At 34.3% G+C, this 22,548-nt stretch overlaps 1 pseudogene; it reads left to right on the forward strand.

Annotated features, from left to right (window-relative positions):
• Positions 1 to 22,548, forward strand: part of LOC149569007 (transcription factor GLABRA 3-like) — a 207,433-nt pseudogene that overhangs the window by 19,447 nt on the left and 165,438 nt on the right.

The raw sequence follows: 22,548 nt of genomic DNA on the forward strand, positions 1-22,548 counted from the left end.
CTAGGTCTCTATAGGTGGTTTTTCCTCTACAAATATTTTAAGCATGTGAATTTATTTTTTCTTGTTGTCTATTGGGTCTTTAGACTTAGGAAGAGTATTGTGAATGGTGGGGTTTGGTTATCTATTAGCATAGGTGTGGATATGAACCAGATTGAATGTAATAAGTGTGTCGAATATAAGAGTAAAAAAAATTTTGGGAAGATCATTTCAGATGGGCACATGGAAAAATATGTTTAGGAGATGCAAGACTTCAACCCTGAGTTATCTCAAAATTTTCTTGAATCTTAAGATAATGGAAAATTTACTATTGGTTTTATTTTGTTTTTTATTATGGAAGAAACCTTTTTTTTAATTAAGGATAAAACATGTTTTTTACAGAGGACCTAGAACCCCAAGACTTTTACAAACATATTTTATTATAAAAGTCCCAAAATAAAATACTGACTTGACTAAAAGACACACCCATAACCACAACCAACATAACTTTGAATTGGCCAATACAAAAACAAACATGATCTAAAACACTAATATTTTAACTAGAAAATAAAAAAGAGACAACATAGAGATAGAAGAAGGTTGACTAATTCTTCCACCTTCTATTTTAATTACTGCTAAATGGTTTTGATCTTCTCAGTGATCTTTTTGATTTATTTTTTGTCAATCTAGGTCTCTTTCTTTTGCTTCTTCTAGGTGTTGGATCTAGTATATTTACTAGACCTAATCTCCTCATCTTCCTTCTCAACTTCCTCTAGATCAAGAACCAACAGCATCTCCTCATCTTGATCTAAGATACCAACATCCTATTCATGCACTCAACAATGGTTTCAATCAAACCCTAGTATGTGAACAAAGCATATCTAGTCACATCCACTTTTAAAAAAAAAATTCTCTTAATTTCTTCTATTATCTCCATATTAACCTTATGTTGTACCTCCTTCTCCTTCTACCCTTTCTTATTCTCTTTAATCTATATCTCCTTTATTTTCCCTTCAACTACTTTGCATTTTAAATTATGCATTTCAAGGGAATGGAAATTATATTTATTGAGTTTGAGCAAGTTGTGGGAAACAAATTTTGTACTTTGCAAAAAACTATGAGGAGGTTTGATAGCTAGGTCATTTATATCTTCCTCTGTAATATTCTCATTGAACTCCTCCTCAACAACCATTTGCAACATAGGAATCATAACCTTTCTCTTTTCTTTTTTCTTCTAGAAAGCCTTATCCATTTTTGATTAATTTTTTGGCTATGAGTCTGGTCCTTGGTGTCCTTTCCATAATCTTCTTGCATAGAAATAAATAAGTAATGCTCAACTAAATTATCTTAGTCAACAAACCTAATGGTTTCTTTAGGCTCCTCTTCTTTCGTGTTCTCTTGAAGAGCTTGTATATCTTTTTATTTGATAACCATTGGAGAAATCATCTCATTATGACCCCAACATGGAGAAGGAGGGGAAGCTAGGTCATTACCAATCAAAATGATCTTTTTGTAGATTCACTGTTTTCAACTTCATCTAAATTTTATGCATTCATATCTCCTTTCCCCTTCCCTTCACTCACATCTTTCTCTTCTTCATATTCACTTTCTTCTTCAGATTGTGAGACCAGCTCCACATAATTGACTTTAGCCTACTTCCTTTTTGAAGAACCCATGGGAATCCATACCTAATTCCCCTGATATCCTATTTCATTTCCCAAATTTATCCCCCAAATTAGCCATAATAGCACAATGTTATGCAATCTTCCTTGAAAAAGGATTAGGAAAAAAATATTTTGCATAACTGTAAATCATCCTCATAAGACCCTCATGCAAGATCAGTTTATCAAGTTTGGACCATAATGCATTGGTACTACGAGACAATGGACAACAAAAATTGAAGGGAAACTAAACCTTTTTAATATCTAAAGTGAATAAGAAGCACAAACTAATAGGTATGAGCTCAATCATTTCTCTTGTCAAGAGAAACATACTCCATTATCATAATAAGAGCATGCCTCAGAAGAAATTTAGTGGACCACACAACATAAATACCACCCTCCTCTTTAACAAATTTACCATTCATATTTTTGGGAAACTTCTTAGCTAACAATTTTGAATACTTTAGGTCATGAAAAAAGAACTCACCTTTATCACTAAGACTCTTTATTTTTTCCATTATCACTACATTAAGCTAAAATTTCTTAGCACCTAGGTTAACTTTGTCATTATTCTAGCCCTTCAAAAACAAATTTGTGACTTTAGGTTTTTCCAATTTAATTTTGTCCATTCAAGCAACCAAGCCGCTTCATCCAATTTTTCCTAGATTTCCTTCTCCTTCTTCCATTTATCACAACTATTGGGTTCCGTTCTTCACAATTTCCCACCCATTTTAGCAAGTTATAGATTCAATCTCTCAAATTTTCTCCAAACAATAAATTTCTTTGAAAAGAAATAAAAGTAAAACAACCCATATTACGTATGATACTTTATCAACACGTTATTACATCTCAAATACTTCCCCAAATAATTTCATTTTTTTCCCAAAGCACTTCTATTCTGCATAGAAATAAGTAAAATGACCCTATTTTTACTTGTCAAGTATCCTAATTAAAAAACAACTTTATTTCATAATTAATCTCATCCTCGTCATTCGAAGACATGATGAATCCCTTTTTAAATCTCACTTAACAATCACATTCTTTTTTCTAAATAAGTGGGATATAAACACTTAATTAAAGTTAACTAATTAGCTTTTAGCTTCCTTGATAATATATATATATGGACCATGAAGTGTTAGATAACTAAGGGGCATTGAATATTTTATGTCCTATTATCTCATAGTCCCTTCAAACATTTCAACACCATCAAAGCATCATTAATATAAACAAAATTTAATTTAATTACTCAATAGACATATCCAACTTAATACTTAAATCGTATATCCACTTCTTTACAATCTATTGTCAAATTGTTCCTTACATTCTCAACTAACAATAATTTTTCAATTATTACCTAGTGATATGTTTGTTATCGCCGAGTTTCAGTAAACTATTGAATTTGTAAAACAACTTGCAACATAAATAACATTCAAACAATTTAGAAAGAATGCTTCTGGGTATGATCATGGGAAAGAGAAGGGTGCACAAGTATAAGAAGGTGGACCTGATTGTTAAGGAAAACTAAAATATAGAGTAGGCTAGGAGCATCACTAATTGGCAAGGGGAGCTCACCCAACTGATCAAGGATTGGAATGAAATTTTTAAAAAAATTAGTCTTTCTTTCTGTTTTAGTTCTTTCAATTCACCTCTTGCAGACGTGTTAGAATTTTTATTAGTATTAAGTTCAAAATGCTTTATATTTTTGTGAACTATCATTACTTTAAGAGAACTAAGTTTTTAGTTGCTAATTATTTGTGCAATATTAAGACTTAAGTTGTTACAGCTATATTATTGGCATACAATTAATCGATTCCTATATTTTGGATTTCTATGATTGCAAGCTGGTTCTTTGGTTTTTAGTTTGCAATCTTTAATTGGTTGAGTTGTTTTTCTTTTGTCTAGTGTCATTTGTAGTGGTTGATCTTGAATGCTTTTGATTATTTTGAGGAGTGCCTTGTATGTTGGTTATGGTCTTATAGGCTAGCTGCTTGGTTGTAATGGCCCTAAGATGTGTTTCTTTGTATTTTTAATATTTGGGTTCAAGGTTTAGGGCCCTCTCACTACCTCCTTTATCAAAAACATTCACATATTTTGACACTTATATTTTAACATGGAAACCTTGTTAAGGGAAAAAACACCTAAGATGAGCAACCCAAAAATTTCACTCTTCTAAAGCAATCTCTAATCAGAAACAACCTAGTTAGAGATAATCTTGACCTTATTACTCCATGTCCTTGACTAAAAATAGTGGCTTAATTAAAAAACTTACAAATACAATGAATTGATGTTACCATTTAGGATTTCATAGACTTGTTAGGTGTACTTGATGCATCCAAGAATTTCTACTATAATGGTTAAACACTAACAATATAAAGTGATTTTTTAAGAGTAACAACTACCTTTTCTTGTTCAGAACTCTACTATTTCTCCTTCTCAAAATTTTACTCACTCAGATGATTTTAGCTTTTAGGCATATGTAGGATCATGGTGTGCCAAAAAGTGGCAATGCCAAAAAGGTAGAGTTTTAGAATGTCTAATAGCATTTCAAAATTTTCTAGGGCTTCTTTCCACCCATCTTGATACTAAGGTAAAATGGTTAGATCAACCCTAATTAGTTATTTAATCCATTATTGGGTACCTAATATCACATTGGGTATCTGATTTGAGATCGATTATCCAAAACCTCTGACTAAGAATTTAAACAAAAGCTGAGAGAAATCAATCATTTTCATTTTCCATCATTTAGCATTATTTTTGCTCAAGCACCTAATACGAAAATGGGTATACAATTTAAATAAGTTATTTTTTAAAATTTATTTGATGGTTTTCAATTAATTATATTTAAAATTAGATTTTATTTGATGGTTTTTGATGAATTATATTTAAAATTAAGTTTTTTTTAATAGTAATTGTTGATTTGTTTTATTTTAATTGAAAACATAAAATGTAGTTTTGTAATTTAATAGGTATGGCTGAAATGAATGATATTGATAACACTGAAACATGAAATAATGTTCCTCAAAAACCTCCACCAAACAATCTAGTACCTACTCAAAACCATCCACCAAATGATCCCCTACACCCTCAGAAACATTCTTGAATTGAAGATTTGATACAAGAAAATCTTACCGAACTGAGGTGTTTTCAAACCACATATAACACTATACATGCATTGGCTCCCATGTTTTCCATGTTAAACACCATAGTGGATAATATTTAGACACCTTTCAATGAACCAAATGCTGATCTTCATTGGTGTGACCAAGTGCATTCCATGTTTGATGATGGGTTGGACTATGATGAGGTTGCGGCCCTAAACATAAGTAAAGATGATATAGTTAACTTTTTTGAAAATCTAAAAATTGGTAAAAATGGTAAACTATACAATGCCTAAATTATCAATGAAATGGTGCACAAATGAGGCTACAGATGTAATTTTTTGAGATCATTGGTGGATGGCTTTTGACAAACCTGCACTAAGAAATTTAGAGGTGCCATTTATTTCATTAGAAACCTATATGCTAATTTTTTTTTGGACCTCAAGGTGAACTACTAGAGCATGAGGCCCAACATGGGTGTAGGAGGAGGAGCTCCTTAAGATAGACCCTTTTCCCAATAGGAGAAAGCTAGAACTTTTGTCTCCCCCTACTGATGTCTCCCTGCCTCCTCTAGTGCAACATCCTAATATCATTCCATAGGCTAGCTCTTAGACTATTAGATCCATCCTTATATTGAGTAGCCTATTGATATCTTAGGGTAGATCAGTGTTGCCTCCCTATGTTGATGATGTTGGCACGAGTTCATCATCAATGATGTTTGTGTGCCCCATACTTGCATAACGTGCAAGAATATTTGTTTGGGTCCCATTGGTGATATTTGAGAGAATCAATTTCTATTTGAGGAGGATGATATAGTAGATGTGCCTGCACAGACTATACACCCTGACGTGAGAGAGCAGGGAATTGCAGAGCCATGGGATCCTTCTATGTTAGTACATGTAAAGATTTTTTTGTTATGACATATGTGATTTAAAGTTAATCTTTATAATAAAATAATTTTAACCCATAGTGACCTATACATGTATGTGATCTTCATACATTTTTAGTTAATGACTGAGGAGGAGCTTAGATAGGTTGATGAGGTCATGCTCTTCGCTATTTCATTTGGCCTTCAGAAATCTACATTAAATTATGTTTTATTCTTATTGTTTTTCTATTTGATATTGGAAAATATATGTTTTCTAATCTTTCTTTTCTCTTGTAGGTATCACCTATCAATGGGGGGCAGAGTGAGGGGCTAGAGGCACAACCCATTGTCAAGGGAAAGGTAATTAGGTGCTTTTAAAGTGATTATATATCAATGCATTCTTGTAAAAAAAAATCGTGCTAATGAAATTGAATTGTAATATTTATTGTACAGGGTGTGACTACTGGTGATGAGTCGAGGAAAATTCAACATCACAGAGCCTCTGTCATTTCCATTCGTAGAGAAAGCCCCATTGTGTCTATAAGTATAATTTATTTGTTATTTTCCTTATTTTCATAACTAAATTCAAAACTCATTTCCATGATATTAACAACTCAAATTTTTTATCTTATAGGAAACACCTTGTGCATAAGCGGTTGGACATCAGAGTTTTGCATCTTTGCTCACACAACCATTATATCAAAAGGAGGAGTTGACGAAGGTAGATTTTAGTTTGAATTATTGATTATATATTATAAGCCTAGTATTCTATAAATTATAATGTTATAGTTTAAGTTATAGGTCCATATATATAAATATATGACAACCATACTTGAACATATACATGCCACAGTCAATAAGGTTCAAGCATTACTGAGGACATATGAGAGGACTCCTAACCACTATAGGAAGTCGAAAAGAGAGCTATTTATGATTAAAGTTTGAAAATATAAATCTTCATTAAAAATGGATCATTATGCATTTTAGTATTTCAATTTTAATAGTCTAACCTTTTTTTCCCCCTTTTTGTTTATGTAGGAGGCATCTGATCCACCTAGTTTAGCAAAGAGGCTGCATTTTGAATGTCTTCCAATAGCATAGGATAGTATAGTTTTCATAGAATGTGTCATGAGACATTTTGAGATGGCATATGCCACATTGTATACATAAACATTGATATTATACACATTTTGATGGCATGATCAGCCACCTTTTGTATATGGATATATGTATTTTGATATATATTAACATAAATTTTTTATGGATACATGAACTTTGATATATATTTACGTAATTTATCTATGGATACATGTATTTTGATATATATTTTTGTCATTTATGTGCACAAGGATATACATATTAACTTATAGTACTATTCCTCAAGTTATTGTGGATCATGTGTATTGTTAATGTTTATGGAATATAATTCATTTGGATCATGTTTGTTATAATCAATTCAAATGCAATAATTTGTGAAGAACACTTTAACAACCTTTATTATCAAATTTTGATGCAATATTTAATTTTAAATTATATCGTATATGCTTAATTTAAAATGATCTGTGCAATCCCTTACGATATCTACAATTAGCTAAATCCATGGCTAATTTCGTCTTAGGAGCCCAAGTTTGGACTTATGAGATATTTTTGTATGTACTGGTTGTAAATTTTATTGGGGCTCTATAGTCAAAATAGGGGTATCACTAGGTCTCACTAGGTTATTGTAGACATCAACATCACCTTCCTATAGCATTCAAAATTTCACTGATAGCCACTATGACCTTCAAATTATGACCCTTGGAAGATCAATCTCCAAATGGATTTGGAGCATCTTGGAGAATCTTCAGTATGGGGTGGGTATGAATGATGAAAAATCTCTATGGCCAAAAAAATTGTGTCACTAGGGTTTGCCCTCCCATCTAGAGCTAATGGTGTTGATGATTCAACACCAAGATTAGTAGTTTCAAAGTTACATAGTGATGCACCAATGAACTGAGGCACACTACAAGTTTTGGCATCGAACGAGATCATTGTGAAAAATCCAAAATGAATGGGATATCTAAAAAATGAGATAATTTATTGTAGACCTTGATACCATTATCTTGTAGCATTCAAATTTTCACCGATAGCCCCCATGCACTCTAAGTTATGACCCTCAGAAGTTCACTCTCCAAATGTAAGTAGAGCATCTTTGAGACTCTTCAGTAGGCCCCAAATGATGCAGGCTCTCCACGATCAAAAAAAGGGTGTCAATAGGGTTCACCTACCCATCTGGAGGTAACGACATTTATGATTTGGTTCCAAGATCAGTGGTTTCAAAGTGACATAGTCATGCACCAATGAACTAAGCCACATTGCAAGTTTAAGCATCGAGTGAGATCGATATGCCAATTCCAAATAGATAGTGATCTCTCCAAAATGAGATAAGTTATTTTAGACCTCAACATCACCATCTAATAGCATTATACATTTCATTAATATCCACAACGAGCTCTAAGTTACAACCCTTGTAAGATCGATCTCCAAATGCACTTAGAGCATCTTGGAGACTCTTCAGTAAGGGGTGGCTGCAAACATTATAGGCTCTTTATGGCTAGAAAATGGGTGTCACTAGGGTTGACCTACCAAAATATATTTGATGGTGCTAATGATTCAATTCCAAGATTATTTGTTTTAAAGTTATGCAGGGATACACCAATCAATTGAGGTACACTACAAGTTTTCACATCAAGCGAGATCATTATGCCACATCCAAATGAAATTGGATCTCTCCAAAATGAGATAGGTTATTGTATACCTCCACATCACCATCCTATAGTATTCAAATTTTCACAAATATGCCTCATGAGCTCAAAGTTATAATCCTCATAAGATCAATCTTCAAATGCACGTAGAGTATCTTCGAGATTCTTTGGTATGGGGTGACCGTGAACATTGCAGGCTCCTCACGGTCAAAATGAGGGTGTCACTAGAATTCACCCACCCATCTAGAGATAATGAAATTAATGATTCAATTCCAATATTAGTAGTTTCAAACTTACACAATCATGCACTAATGACTTGAGGCACACTGCAAGTTTTGGCATCGAGCACGATCATTGTGCCAAATCCAAATGGAATTTGATTTCTCTGAAATGAGACTGGTTATTATAGACTTCATCATCTCTATCATGTATCATTCAATGTTTCCCCAATATCCCCTATGAGATCTAAGTTACAACCCTTAGTAACTTAGAAGATCAATCTCCAAATGCACTTGGAGCATCTTGGAGACTCTTTGGTATGGGGTGACCACGAACATTGTAGGTTCTCTATAGCCACAAAAAGGGTATCAGTAGGGTTCAGTCACCCATCTAAATATAATTTTTCTAATGATTTGATGTCAAGATTAGTAGTTTCAAAGTTACGCAATAATGCACCAGCGAACTGAGGCACACCAAAAAATTTGGCATTGAATGAGATCATTGTGCAAAATCCAAGTAAAATGTGATCTCTCAAAAATGAAATAGGTTATTATCAACCTTGACATAATCATCTTGTAGATTTCAATATTTCACCAATAGCCCCAAGAACTATGACTTACAACCCTCAAAAGATCAATCTCCAAATGAAATTAGATCATCTTGGAGACTCTTCGGTATAGGGTGGTCACAAATGTTGCACACTCTTCATAGCTAGAACAAGGGTGTCTCTAGGGTTAACTGACCCATCTAGAGCTAATGGAATTGATGATTTGATGCCAAGATCAATAGTTTCAAAGTTACATAGTGATGCACTAATTAACTGCTTGGCACACTCAAAGTTTTAGCATTTTGCAAGATCATTGTGTCAAATCCAAATAAAATGTGTTCTCTCTCAAATGAGATTCATTATTTTAGACCTTGACATAATCATCCTATAGAATTTGACATTTCACTAATAGCCCCCACGAGCTCTAAGTTACAACCCTTAGTAGATCAATCTACAAACGCACTTAGAGCATCTTGGAGACTCTTTGATATGAGGTGGCCACAAACATTGTAGGCTCTCCATGGATAGAACAAGGGTGTCACTAGGGTTCATCCACCCATTCAGAGTTAATGGCATAGACAATTTGATGCCATGATTAACAGTTTCAAAGTTACGCAGTGATGCACCAATGAACTGAGGCACACTAAAAGTTTTGGCATCGAGCGAGATTGGTATGCCAAATCCAAAAGAAATGTGATCTCTCATAAATGAGATAGCTTATTATATACCTCAACATAACCATGAAGTAGAATTCAACATTTCACCAATAACCCCTAGAACTCTAAGTTACAACCCTCAAAATCTTGATCGCTAAACGCACTTAGAGCATCTTAGAGCCTCTTCAGTATGGGGTGCTTGTGAACATTACATGCTTTCCATGGCCAGAACAAGGGTGTCACTAGGGTTTAACCACTCATATAGATCTAATTGCACTAACTATTTCATGTCAAGATTAGTGGTTTCAAAGTTATGCAATGATGCACCAATATACTAAGGCACGCTACAAGTTTTGACATCAAGCGAGATCATTGTGCCAAATCCAAATAGAATGTGATATATTTGAAGTGTGATAGGTTATTTTATACCTCAACATCAATGTCTTTTAGAATTCAAAGTTTCACTAATATCTCCCACAAGCTCTAGGTTATGACCCTTGAAAGATCTATCTCTGAACATGCTTAGAGCATCTTGGAGACTGTTCAATATAGGATGATCACAAATGTTTTTGGATCCCTATGGATAGAAAAATGATGTCACTGGGGTTCACCCACCCATTTGGAACTAATGGCATTGATGATTTGATGCCAAGATTAGTGGTCTCAAATTTATGTAGTGATGCACCAATAAACTAAGGCACACTGCAAGTGTTGGCATCGAGTGAGATCATTATGCCAAATCCAAACATATTGTAATCTCTCCAAAATTAGATAGATTATTGTAAAAATCAATATCACCATCCTGTAGCATTCAACATTTCATCAATTTTCCCCATGAGCTCTGAGTTATGGCCTAGGGAAGATCAATCACCAAATGCACTTAGAGTATCTTGGAGACTCCACAATACGAGGTGATCATGAATATTGTAGGTTCTCTGTGGTTGGAACAAGGGTGTCACTAGGGTTCACTTGTCCATATGAAGCTAATGGCACTGATAATTTGATGCCAAGATTAGTGGTTTCAATATTACATGGTGATGCACCAATGAACTAAGGCACACAACAAGTTTTGGCATCCAGCGAGATCGCTATGCCAAATCCAAATAGAATGTGATCTCTCCAAAATGAGATAGATTATTATAGATCTTGACATCACCATCATGTAGCTTTCAATATTTTACTAGTAGCCCCCATGAGCTTTGAGGTATAACCCTCAGAAGATGGATCTTCGAATGCACTTAAAACATTTTAGAGACTCTTTGATACAGGGTGGATGCAAACATTGCAGGATCTCTATGGTCAGAACAAGGGTCTCACTAGGGGTATTATTAAGTAAAAAAATTATTTTTTAGCTCCCTCAAGTTTTTGGAACTAGGCATAATGCAAGATTTGTGTTAGTATTAAGTAAAAACATCATATGTTAGGTCCCTCTAAATTACATTAAGTACAAATATCCTTGTTTCTTCCATTAAATCAACAACTTTATATTTACAATATCTCATGTGTTTCATCATTATTACATCAATAGAAAATAACATGTCTTTCCATTTTCTTATTGACACAAATCATCAATTTTTAAAAAATAGGTCTCCTCTTTTGCATCTTTAATAGGTGCATAAAAAGTTGGCATTGCTCCACCATTGCCTTATTGTTGAAAAACATCTTATATAGTCTTGAAGCCCATAACCAAATGGTTCTTTGTGATTCTTTTCCTTCCAAATTACTAATAATCATTTCATCAACTTAAATTAACCATTTTAGTATTCTAGGAACTTCATTTCGGTTATAATTAGGAGATATTTAACATTTCTATGTATTTTCATTTATGACATGGTCAATCATGGCATTCACATTATGATCTCGTAAATTTTCATTAAACAAATTTTCAATCTTGGCATTGTCATTATAAATTGGTACATTTAAATTCCCCAACTAAATATATTAATTGTTTGACTCTATGATTTCACCTTTGATCAATACATTGTCAACTTGATTGACATTTAACATACCCTATCTCTTTTCTTATATGTTACAGTGTCTTCATTCAATACCTTCCTTTTGCATTTATCCTTTTGACAATCACTGCTTACCCATTTAGAAAACAATACTAGACACCTAATCAAATTTTCTAGAATTATTTTCAAACAATGGACCCCAAACAAAGCTTTTCAACAAACCCATGAAAAAGCCAAAAAAACATGATTATCAGGTTTGTAGTGACAAAGACTATTTTGGTAAAGAGCTTCTAGTAAATAGATCTAAGTACCCGATGCCACAATGGGTATCCAATCCCACATAACATACTTGATATGATATCGGGCACCCAAAATCCACATGCAAAATTTGGAGGGAACTAGGGTATTTACTAGAGAATAATTATATATTATTATTAGATATTAATATAGTATTATTATTATATAATATAGTAATCTATTATTATTATGTAATATAGTAATATATTATTATTATATAATATAGTAATTTATTATTACTATTATTATTATATAATATAATAATATATAATATTATAATATGATATAGTATTTATAATCATATATATTGTTCATTAAATAAATACATATATATTTGAGAACAATTATCTAAATATATAAAGAATTTACTTATTATATATTATTATATAATATAGTTATTATATATTATATATTATTAAATATAAAATTATTATACATTATTTTGTAATTGATCATATAGGTTGAATGAGGTCATAGGCTAACCTACGATCCCCCTTCAACCCATTTCATCACAACATGTGTCCCTAGAGGATATATAAAGAATTTACTTATTATATATTATTATATAATATAGTTACTATATATTATATATTATTATATACATTTATTATATCTTATTTTGTAATTGATCATATAGGTTGAATGGGGTCATAGGCTAACCTACAATCCTCCTTCAACCCACTACATTGCAACATGTGTCCCTAGGGGTCCTAGTACCCCTAAGGACATATTGTAATTGATCATAAGGGTCAAAGGGGGTCATAAGTTAACCTACAACCCCCTCCAACCCATTTCATCATGACATCCATCACTAGGGGTCCTATGACTCCTTAGGAGACATAGTAATTGGTCATATGGGTCAAATGGGATCATACCTACGAGCCCCTTTGGCTCATTTCATCAGACGTGTCCCTAGGGGTATTAGGACCCCAAAGGACATATGGTAATTGATCATATAGATTGAATGGGGTTGTAGGTTCAATCCATTTAATCATGACATGTGTCCTTAGGGGTCCTAGAACCCCTATGGACATATGGTAATTGATAATATGGGTTGAATAGGTTGTAGGCTAACCTATGACCCCCTTCAACTCATTTCATCACGACATGTGTCCCTCGGGGTCCTAGGACATGTAGGGACATATGGTATTCGATCATATGGGCTAAATATAGTTTTAGGCTAACCTACAATCCCCTTGGACACATTTCATCACAAAATGTGTCCCTAGGGTCCTAAGACACCTAGGGACATATGGTAATTGGTCATATGCGTTTAATGGGGATATAGGCTAACCTATTATCCCTTCGACCCATTTCATTGTGGCATGTGTCCCAAGGGCCCTAGGACCCCTATAGACATATTATAATCAATCATATGGGTCAAAGGGGGTCGTGGGCTAACTTACGACCCCCTTTGACCCATTTCATTGTGATATGTCCACTTTTAGTCCACTTTTGACCCATTTCATAATGACATATGTCCCTCAGGGTCTAAGGACACCTAAGAACATATGTTAATTGATCATATGATTCAAATGGGGTTGTAGGCTAACTTACAACCCCCTTCAACCCATTTCATCACGGCATGAGTCCCTAGGGGTCCTAGGACCACGAAGGACATATGGTAATCGATCATATGGGTTGAATTGGGTTGTAGGATAACTTACCACCCCCTTCAAACCATTTCATTATGATATGTGTCCTTAGGAGTCCTAGGACCCATAAGGACACATGGTAATTGATCATAGAGGTCAAAGGTAGTTGTAGGCTAACCTACAACCCCCTTTGACCCATTTAATCATAACATGTATCCCTAGGGGTCCTAGCACCCCTGTAGACATATTGTAATCCATATTAAGGGTTGAATCAAGACATAGGCTATCCATGAACCCCGTTCAACCCATTTCATCATGAAATGTGTCCCTAGGGATCCTAGGACCCCTAGGGATATATGGTAATTGATTATATTGGTCAAATTCAACCCATTTCATTAGGACATGTGTCCCTAGGGGTCCTATGACCCCTATGGAAAAATGGTAATCAATCATATGGATCAAATGGGTTCATAGACTAACCTACGACCCCCTTCGAACCATTTCATCTCAACATGTCTCCCTAGGAATTATAGTACCCCTAGGGAGATATGCTAATAGATCATATAGGTCAAATGAGGTCGTATCGTGACATGTGTGCCAAGGGGTCCTAGGACCCTTAAGAACATATGTTAATTGGTAATATAGGTAGAACGGGGTCATAGGCTAACCTACAACCTCCTTCAACCCTTTTCATTGTGACATATGTTGTTGGGGGTCCTAGGACCCCTAGAGACATATGGTAATTGATCATATGACTAAAAGGGTGTCATAGGCTAACCTATGACCCCCTTCAACCCATCTCATCATGACATATGTCCCTACAGGTTGTAGGACTGCTAGGAACATATCATAATCTATCTTAAGGGTTAAATGGTGTTGTAGGATAACCTACAACCCCCTTCAACCCATTTCATCATGAAATGTGTCTCTAGGGGACATATGGTTTGAATGGACTCATAAGCTAAGTGACCACCCCCTTCAACCAATTTCATCATGACATGTTCCCTACGGGTCCTAGGACCCCTAGGGACATATGGTAATCAATCATATGAGTCAAATCACATTGTAAGCTAACCTATGACCCCCTTTGACCCATTTCATCATGACATGTGTCTCTTAGGGTCCTAGAATCCCAAGGGACATATGGTTATCAATCATATGGGTTGAAGGGGATCATAAGCTAACATATGATTCCCTTGGACCAATTTAATCATGACATGTGTCCCTAGATCTCATAGGTCCCCTAGGGACATATCATAATCCATCTTAAGGGTTGAATGGGGTCATAGGCTAACATATGACCCCCTTCAGCCCATTTCATCATAATATTTCCTAGGGATATATGGTAATTGATCATACAGGCCAAATGGGGTTGTAGTCTAACCTATGATCCCCTTTGACCCATTTCATCATTACATGTGTCCTTAGGACTCCTATGACCCCTAGGGACATATGGTACTCTATCATATAGATTGAATGGGATTGTAGGCTAACCTACAACCCCCTTTGATCCATTTTCTAGTGGCATGTGTCCCTAAGGTTCCTAGGGACATATCATAATCAATCACAAGGTTTGAAAGGGGTCATAGGATAACCTACTACCATCTTCAACCCACTTCATCATGACATATGTCCTTAGGGGTTCTATGACCTCTAGGGAGATATAGTAATTTATTATATGTGTTGAATGGGGACATAGACTAACCTACAATTGCCTTTAATTGATTTCATCTGAATATGTGTCCTAGGGGTCCTCACACCCTTAGAGACATAAAATAATCAATCATATCAATTGAATGGGATCATAAGCTAACTTATGATTCCCTTCTACCAATTTCATTGCAATATGTGTCTCTAGGGCTCCTAGGACCCCTAGAGACATATGCTAATCAACCACATGGGTCGAAGTGGGTCATAGGTTAGACCCATTTAGTTCTAACATGTCTCTCTAGGGGTCCTAGTGTTACAAATATAAGAGGAGTAACTAAGAGGGGAGGGGTAAATTAGTTACTACTAAAATAAATCCCAGATCCCTTTTGATGTTAGTACAACATGTAAACAAATAGTTGAATACTACTGAAGCTCAGTAAACACAAAGAATGCTATAACTCAGTAGTAACTAGATTAGCTTAGTAATAAATTAACTTAAGAACCATTAGATTTTATCTGAGATTACCATTACTTTAACTTAGTTGCAAACACATAAAGAAAATGAACACATTTGACACCAGGATTTAATGTCAAAACCCAATTTGGGAAAAACCACCAATAGCAACTTGTTATTGATTTTCACTCTTCTAAAGTGAGCCCTGTTAGGAGCCAACCATGTTAAAGGTTAAAAAACACACTATTAGGTGTGACCCTATTAAAGTATTTAATCACCCTATTAGGAGTGGCCTAGTTAGAGCTCTTGTGAACAATTCAATGGAATTTCATATAGCTTGTTAAGACAACTCTATTAAGATATTTAGATCACTACTACAATGATTAGAGAGTAACAATGAGTTGACTTGATTTCAATGCAACTTGATTGCTAATTTTAGATCTTTATTCAATCGTGTACTTGATCCTTCCTAATTGAATATGACTTTGCTATACCACAAGGATATTCTGCTTATCCTTCAAATTCACTTCTTCTACTTACCAATAGATCTTCAATCACATCACCATAATTCACATATTCTCTTGTACTCACTTGCACACTTACTTACAGACAATGAAATCAAAACTTGACCTTATACTTATACCTTTCACTTTGTCAAGTTGGCTCAAATAAAATTTACAATAATCAATATTCATCACCTTAATCTGCTGGAATCAGTAGAAAACAAAATAGGAAAACACTTTGCTAGTCGACCTTGCTCGATAGAAACTAACTCTGAAGTGATTTCCTTCATTAAGCAAAAGAATCTTGGTTAACACTACAAACTTACAAAAATAATTTGGCAACTAAGTGAGCTTGGTTAGCACTGGTTCCATCTATCTTTCCTTCTTTAGCTAAGTGAGCTTGGTTAACACTGCCTTTTGAACTAGACAAACATAGGAATGCTTGGTATACACTGAGAACTATCTTCAGTGAGCTTAGCATATATTGACTAATAATGATTATGACATTTGTGTAACATCAAAGATAACACATAATTAATCAATTTTACTCAACAATCTCCCTCTTTGGCATTTATGGCAACACAACATGTCATAGCACAATTAAATTTTGGATTTGAGAACTCCCTCTATCAATATTAGCTCTTCATTTTTACCAAATTCTTTCTACAATAACTATTACAAAGTTCATTCAAAACATTCTCCCTCTTTCAACATACTTCATCTTTTAGAGGGCTTCTCCCTCTCTAGTTTTTGACTTGATTCTGGTTCCAAATATTTCATAGAGATATGATAGTAAACTTCTCCCTCTTTGACAAGACATGCCAAAGACACTAACTCTATAAATTTCAATATACCTTAAGTAATGATTCATCTGCAATATGCCCTTTCTAATTCTACATCATCTGATTGATCTTCAATAGGTTTAGGTTGATGCATTCACTAAACTTTATTTAGTGAATTTCAAATAGGGGAATGACCCCTAGCTTTCCTCTTAGATACAAAAATGCATCCTTAGGTAATGGCTTGTTAAATATGTCTACAATCTGTTCCTTTGTATTCACATATTCCAATGTGACTTCTTTATCTTGCACCAGTTCTCTTAAGAAGTGATATTTTATAGCAATATGATTTGTTTTGGAATGCATTATTGGATTCTTTGATATGTTGATTACACTAGTGTTATCACAATATATAACAATTGGATCTTTGATTTCTACCTTCATTCCTTCCAACAGTTGTTTGAACTAAACAATGCTAGAGCAATTGACTGCTACTGCTACATATTCTACCTCTACTGTGGATTGAGAAGTACAATTTTTCTTCCTACATATCCAAGATACTAATCTTTTACAAAGAAAGAATACTCCACCACTAGTGTTTTTTTTGTCATCAAGACGTCCTACCCAATCAACATCAATAAATACTTTTAAGTCCAAATTGCCTCCAAGTTTGTACCATAAACCATACTCTTTAGTACCTTTCAAATACCTAATAATTCTCTTGATTGCCATCACGTGATTTTCCTTGGGATTTGTTGAGAATCTTGCCACTATTCCAACTGCTAGAGCAATATTCTTTGGAATCATCATTTTTGGAAAGCTTGTGTCCAATAGACATAGGTGTTCCAACTGGTTTTGAATCTTCTATTCCAAATTTCTTCATTATCTCCTTGATATACTTAGATTGAGTGATGTAGATACCATTCTTGTTCTACTATATTTGCAATTCAGCAAAGAATTTTATTTCACCAAACATGGACATCTCAAATTCTTTTCTCATTTCTTCTAAGAATGTTTTTCATAGATCATCATTTCCTGTAAATAAAGTATCATCAACAAATATTTTTGCTAACACAATCTTCTTATCTAGTCCTTCTTTGATATATAGATTGTTGTTATCATTAGTCCTTTGAAAACCAATTTGTACAAAGTAATTATGGACTCTTTCATACCAAGCTCTGGGAGCTTGATTGAGACCATATAAAGCTTTGTGTAGTTTGCGAACCATGTCTCATTTGCTAGGATCTATAAAACCTTCTGGTTGCTTAATGTAAACTTCCTCATCAAGGATTCCATTTGAGAATGTAAATTTAACATCCATTTGACATACCTTAAATCCTCTATGTGTTGCATATGCTAGTAAAGTTCTAACACCTTTAATGTAAGAAAACTTCCAATAAAGAATATAACCATTTCCACATAACCCATAATAGATCTAAAATAAACACAAAATTAAAATCCACATGCAAGAGAATAGACAACATACCAACAAAAATGTTACACAAGATATACCCTGGAAAACCCTCATTGAGGGAAAAACCTAGCCCCCAAAAGCATCCATCACCATGTATTATTCATCAAAAATACCATTGTAATACAACCATGGAAGCCTTCAAAGCTATAGCCACAACTGAGCAAACTATGTGAAAAAGCATGAATCCACACATCCCATGCCATGCTTCCAACCATCACAAATGCTCCCTTGGCTAACTTTTCAAGCCTTGTCCCACTCAACTCTTACCTTTTTTTGTCTTCTCCCTGTCATTCACAACAACTACCCTTGTGGTTGCTTATATAGTAGCAAGTCCCACACAACCACCAAGTGGTATTATAAAAACCATGCACTACCTAACCCACTGACCCCACATTTGATATGGTAAATCTAATTCTTTTCTCCAATATAAATAATTACATAAAATATTATCACAATGTTACAATAGAACTCATCAAATATATCCCATGAGAATCTTTACATGTTGCACATCCATCTAGATGGAACATTACATAATAAAATAAAATAATATAATATAATAGTATTATGCAATATGTGCAACACCATTATCTCAACAATCTCCCACTTGTTGTATACATTGCACGAGGTCAATCCATAGCCACATTAATGAACAAGGAACAATCCCTCCCATCACATCACACATCATGGATCAAAGTACTCCAAGTGCTCCATCTTAGTACCCACAACAAAATCAATGTATCCAGCATCTCAAACATGAATGAAGCCACCTCCTATTGTGCCACTACCGCTAGACATACTTAGAATCCATCCAAAGACAAAGCCATCCAACCTTTCACACCAGAAGATCATAAAAACCTGTACCAACTGAAATGTCAAGTACAAAAAATTGATCCAAAGGTAATCACATGTATCTATAGTTGTCAAAATATCCATAGCTAAAATAACACCCATAGTAAGTGCCAAACCCATCCAACTATCCATACCTCCAAAGGTATACCAAATGAATCTCACATCATTAGCATATCCAATATGTAACCTGCAATCACAAGCCTTAAGAGAAATACTTGCCACATATATGCCAAGAAGCTTCCATTGAAAAAGATAATGTCAAATCTATAACCAATTCACTCACAACATCTCAAAGAAGTGAATCCATGTAGTCTCAAGAACATCCACAACACATAAACCAATAATTTGCAAGAACAATTCTCATATTAGGGCCTCAATGCTCTCCCAAGTTCTCCACAACTAGTAAAGGAAAGAGATAAATGGAGAACCATGTCATCTCTCACATGACATACATGAGCACAAACTAGTAATCATAATATCTAACCAATCTCAAATCCAATGTAAGTGAAACCAAACATCCAAGATGATAACCAAGACTAGAGAGAAACCATGTAAATCATAACCTATATCATGTCCTTCTACAAACACCTCTAGATGTAAACTATGAAAGTATGATCTCCTCCATAAAACCCCAACAAGAAGCCTCAACAACACCCAAACCATACCATATAACTAATCAGATTTAAGCGTCTCACAAGAAGATCAAACTCATAAACCATTCCTAAACCAAGGAATATGTCCAATATAAAACTGTCTCCCAAACTCAACCAACATAACAGCATATGCACATGGAGATAACCAATGCTAAACCATCTCTCAAATGAACCCTCCAGAACTAACTCATGTACCATAGCTCAAGATCCATATCCATGAAAGACAAGAATAAATATAATGGACTTGAAAGAAATAATGGGCTATACCTCTCAAATAGCAAACCGTTGAATAGACCAAGAGTGGGGAATGAGAATGCTCATTAAGACATCCAAGTCTCCATCGAAAACTCATCTAAAAAAAATCTCCTCTCAAGGCCATATCAATTGAATGCCCCTCAGACTTCTTGCTAAAATCATTAACTGTCCCAACAAATACTTCTTTAATCCAAGAGAAATCAACAATACCACTATCTCTAAGTATCCATGAGCACCTATACCCAATCAATCCATGCCAACTCCAAATGCAACATAGCAATATCATGAAGTATCCAACTTATGATCAATGTACTCAATACCAAGAAACTAAACCAAGATCATTGTCAAAGTTCCAACCATGGCCTTAGGAACATAAATATGACAACATGATCTAACCATCTCAACCAAAGAGATAACATTTTCCATATGAACATACTATAACATGTCATAACTCTAAATATATATCAAGAGTATATCATGACATAATCAAGAAACCATCCTCACACCAAGGATAACATTTCAAAAGAAAGCATAAACCACACCTTTACCAAGAAGCATATTAGTCCTCAAGATGCAACCATCTCCACACACCATGAAGAAAACCATCTCCACATACCATAAAGAATCATCTCCACACACCATGAAGATAACCAAGAACTCTATGAGTCCTCAAGACCTAACCATCTTCACACACCATGAATATAACAAGTGCACCATGTAAATGTGAAAGATGCTTCTGCAACAATAGGATCAAAGACAAATCTCCAACATCTGCAAACACTCAATAAATATATCAATGCCAACAACTCCCACTCAACTATGGTACCAAGCCACCTATGGCATCATAAAATCCATCTCCTACATCAAGATCCTCCAGGTCTATATATGCAATCATGTCATGCTAAAATCCATGGCATTATGATCACATCCATGAATCGAGCAACTAACTCTTAATATGTCCAACCTATCAGCATGAAATAGTCAACCACAATTCTCCACCATGACTATGCCTGATAACAATATCTCATCTCTTCTACATGAATAAAAATTACTAAATCATGTGACTTAGGGCATAGACAACCCAAATCCAAGCCATCAATTTGAATATGCATCAATAATGAAAGATCAATGAAAAAAGACAACCCATAATTGAGCCATAAATGCAACTTGTAAATATAGACCGCTTACAACACTACACAACTTGTAGACCCAACAAGTCATCATACATATCCAAACCAAACATTAATAACCATATCATCATGAGACCAATCTGAAATATGAATTGAGTATATAATAACTTCAAATCTTAAATCTCCAATACCTTAAACTCACAATGTTACCATAGTCAAAATATATACTATAAACTGTTCAGATTAATATATCACCAAATAAATCATGCAAAACCTGAACCAAATTTGAACCAATATGTAGAGCTCTTCAAGAGCTTTTTGTTGACTACTCAAAGTCCAAAATCTGACTCTGTATGCCCAAGTTATGCCCTAATTTGTGCTCAAAATAAACAACATCTAACTTTTGGGCTCTTAAAATTGACAAAATGTCAAAATCACAAAACCAAACTTACACCAAGCTGTAGTGCTTTGAATTAGCTTTCTAATGCTTGTAAGAACTCTAAAATCCAATATCCTGAGAGAAAGTTATGGTTGTTTTATTAAGAGATTCTTTTTACAATTTTTACTGTGATTTTTTTTTTGCGTGATGACAATTTTAACGAGATTAAATTTGATGGCCATCACAGGCTAAAACTAAAAAAATCTTTCATTTCCTCTGAACATGGCCAAACTAGAGCATATTATATATCAAAATTTATGGAAATGTCGACCCGAATTTAATGGTGAGGTTTTCTTTTTTACTTAGGAGGTCATTTTTGCAAGCTCCTCCTTAAACCCTCATTTAAATGAAACATCTGAAAAAAAACTCTTTTGCCCAACAATTTCACATGTCCAAAATCTACCAATATCCCATCATAACAACAAACCCAAAACATCAGATCTGCAATAAAAACTCATATATCTTGCCCTTTATTTTTTTATCCTCTCATGCATTCCCATGGATTCAATCTAGGGTTGCAATAATAAAACCATAGCTCCGATACCACGTGTAACGAAACTTGCAATAAAGAATATAACTATTTTCACATAATCCATAATAGATCTAAAATAAATACAGAATTAAAATTCACATGCAAGAGAATAGACAACATACCCATAGAAATGTGACACAAGATATACCCTAGGAAACCCTCACTGAGGAAAAAATCCAACCTCCAAAAGCATCCATCACCATGTATTATTCAG

Source organism: Cupressus sempervirens, chromosome 3 (assembly GCF_028749045.1).
Source record: "Cupressus sempervirens isolate cs-2001-9-10 chromosome 3, ASM2874904v1, whole genome shotgun sequence".
NCBI classification, from domain to species: Eukaryota; Viridiplantae; Streptophyta; class Pinopsida; order Cupressales; family Cupressaceae; genus Cupressus; species Cupressus sempervirens.